Here is a 3813-nt window from a genome sequence, read left to right on the forward strand (position 1 = left end):
CTGGTTGACTTTAGAATGTAGCATAAGCTTTTGTTTATTGTGCGTACTGTACAATAACTATTTGGTATGACTCATATTCAGTTGTCAACTTACCCCGCTAAGACTGTCAAACTCCTGAAAATAAATGACCAAAGAGTTCACAGAGGTTATAGGCAAAAATCCTTCTTTATTCCATTGAAGAAGGGAAACTAGACAGCTGTATTAGCACATCAATGCTTGATACATATAGTAGTGGCTGAACAAAGAAACACATAGTGAGCTATAGCTATGGGAATGAGTAACAGCAACAATGAGGAAAATTTGATTCATGGCAGGGCTTCATGATCAGAATGTACTCCTTGCAGGTGCTTGTCTGAACCTAGGGACCATCTGGACTAGTGTGAAACGATTCTGTGATTTTGCCACACCAGAGTTCATCTAGAGTGTGAGCACAGAGGATTGTTTTTATGCCAAGCTCAGGGTACATCTTGCTTACTGGGCCTTAGCTCTGGAAAATAGGGTGTTTCCTAATAATAAAAAGAGAGGGGTGAAAAGAGAAAGGTAGTGTAGACATGGGGATTTTGACATTTCACCCTTTTGGCTGAAGGGAGAGGGTGCTTCTCTCATTCTGGCCAAGAAAGGAGAGGCAAGTATAAGCCAAGATTCCATGAGAGGCCAGTTGGGCTAGGATGAGATGTTGAATTGAAGGAAAACTGAGGGCTTACATTGGTAAATCTAAGGATTAAGGTGGTAAATCCAACAATTTGTTACCTCCTTCTCAATTAGCAATAGTGGAAGCTAGATGAAAAATGGCATTTTTATCCCAGGAGGTTAGTTCCTTGAGGGGACTTATCAGGAAAGTACGTACTAGGTACCATTGTGAAACTACCAATAAGTGAAGAGCATAAGCAGATACAGCAATAGTTCTAGTCTAGCCATTGTCTGTAATAAGACACATAACAAAAAGGAAGAGAACAAAAAAGAGAAAAAAAATTTAGCACAGTATACTGAACACTGACTGAGTCTCTAGACAGCTGTCTTGTCTTGATGTTGGTTGCTTCTGTGTCCATACAAGATGAACCTTGAAATATCTGGAAAGTTCTGCCATTCGCTCAGGAGCACGGACTTTCTTCAAATAATCCAGATGTCCACACCCACAAATTTGAAGCTGTCAGAAGGACTGGCAGGGGCTCTTAGATTGAGGGAGGGAGTAAAGGGGTGCAATTTTCCTGAATTTGGAAAAGGAGGTGTCCCACCCTCCAAATATTTGTAACATTTGTAATGACTGATTGATCAGTACAGGGCCAGTTTTCAGATAAGACATATTAGTTGCTTGAGATGTACAATTGTGAGAAAACTCCTTGCATTAATCCTTGGATCTGAGTTTCTGGTCAGTATAACCTAAATCCTCAGTTAGGGGTCTCTAAAAACATTTAGAGATGGTCAAATTTCCCAGACACACAGGGCTAAGTTCAAACAATGCAATAAGGTGTTTTGTTTTTTTCCAAATTCCCACAATTGAATAAATTTTTCTTATAAGACAGGAGCTCATTCCACAATTGAGTCACAAGATGGAGTCAGTGTGGTTCACTCAATTCCCACTATTAACTACTTGGCGTCCAAATACATTCAATTTTCCTCTGACTTATAGGAGAGTGGACAACCTACTCCATGGATCACTTATCTATAAGCCAAATCTATAAGGTTTTTCATAAATTCATAATCATAATTACATTGTCAGGTTACAGATCAAACTACTTAGAGGGCTCACAATGGATAAGTTTTGAGAAGGGATATTCACATGTCACCAAGGTGACCAAGAAGACTTAAACATAAAGATCATGAAACAAAAGACCAAAGCAATACAATAATTATCATCAATATTAACTAGCATCAAGTCTCCTTGTATCCTAGTAACCCATTCTCAATGTCCATCTACACTAGTTTTGAGTCCTAGATATCTCATGTAGTCCTCTGGTCTCTATATATTTTTTCTTGGAGAATAGACTTCATTCTCAAAATATCTTTAAAGGGGGCTCTGCTTCTCTGGTTTCAAATGCAGAGGTTCCTAGATAATTGTGCTAGTAGGGACAATACAATTTACTGCAATCATTTAAATTTGGTTCTCCAATCTTGAAATTTTAGAGAATTTCAGTTTATATACCAGTTGTTGTTCCTATTCTTACCTACATCCTGTAGTTGGTATAAGGATCTTTTTTAAACATTTTTTGCTAATTTATTTTGATTTATCAGCAATCACTTCCATATGCTTTTGAGTTTAAAATTTTTCTCCCCCTTCCCCCCCACCACTCTCCCCAAGATGGTGCACAATCTGATATAGGCTATACATTTACATTCTTATTAAATATATTTTCATATTAATGATGTTGTAAGTAAAAATTAGAACCAATAGGAGGAACCGCCAGAAAGAGGAAACAAAACTCAACAGAAGAGAAAAAAAATAGCAATTCAAATTCCCTAGTTCTTTCTTTGGATGTGTATAGCATTTTTCATCACGAGGACTTTGGAGATGTCTTAGGTCTTTGTATTGCTGGGAAGGGTTAAGTTTATCAATATTAGTCTTCGCATAACGTGGCTGTTATTGTGTACAACATTGTCTTGGTTCTGCTCACTTCACTCAGCATCAGACCATACAAGTCTCCAGGTTTTTCTGTAGTCAATCTGTTCATCATTTCTTATAGCACAATAGTATTCCATTACTTCATATACCACAACTTGCTCAATCATTCCCCAATTGATGGGCATCCTCTCAATTTCCAATTCTTTGCCATAGTTGGTATAAGAATTTTTTAAAAATTTATGAGGGTCCAGCCACAAAATGAACTCTTCTGCCTTTAAAATTATCAGACAGATACTTTAAAAATGAGAAAATAATTTCACTGTCTTTACCACTATCAATTAAATTTGTGTGTAAAATTCTTAATCCACTTTTGAGAACTTATTACTAAACCATATTCAAAGCCTGAATTTCCATGATAGATAAATTTGGAAGCCAATCATATACACATATATACTTCATAAAGAAAATAGTCTGGGGCAGCTAGGTGGCACAGTGGATAGAACACCAGCCCTGGAGTCAGAAGGACTCAAAGAAATGCCTCGCCAAAGTTGTGTTTAGGGATATAATGTGGCATCAGCATGCCAGAAGATTTAGAATGGGATACTAGAATTTATTAGATGTAGAGATGGCTATTTGCAGTGAAGTATACAGAATGGTGGAAGCTATTCAATAGATGCAATTTTTTTCTTATTATTTTCTGGTTTTGGTTATTACCTTTTAAAAATATTTTAAATTCTGAACTTAATAAATTCTAAAACTAGACCAGAACACTTCTGTATATAAAACAAAACCAAAAGGGACATATATAAAAACAAATTTATTTTATACAGCTTGTATCTTTTAAAGAAGTATATAAAATGAATTTTGAAATATATAATAAATAATGTTGTATTATTTCAAAGTTATCCTGCTTTTCTGTATTCCCTTCTGAAATTCCTTAAATTTGATTCTGTACATTTTAAAAATAGTTCAATGACCCTATATTCTTTCTTTTCTTTTTTATTTTTAAGCAACCATTTTGCTAGCTTCCCCTTTCCCTTCCACTCACTTCTCATTGAAACTTGATAGTAAAAATCTAGAAAGTAAACTCAGCTTTGTCCAGGAAACGATGATATGTGTTTCAGTTTCCCCTAGGGCCATGCATTTGAGAAGCTAAGTCATTACCTGTTGCCACAAAACTTTAACTGCATATGCTACCAGAAATGCCTTTGCCTTTTCCTCTTCAAATCTGCCATAAGCAGCTCCCAAGGGAA

Source organism: Vombatus ursinus, unplaced genomic scaffold (assembly GCF_900497805.2).
Source record: "Vombatus ursinus unplaced genomic scaffold, bare-nosed wombat genome assembly UNPS02014791.1, whole genome shotgun sequence".
NCBI classification, from domain to species: Eukaryota; Metazoa; Chordata; class Mammalia; order Diprotodontia; family Vombatidae; genus Vombatus; species Vombatus ursinus.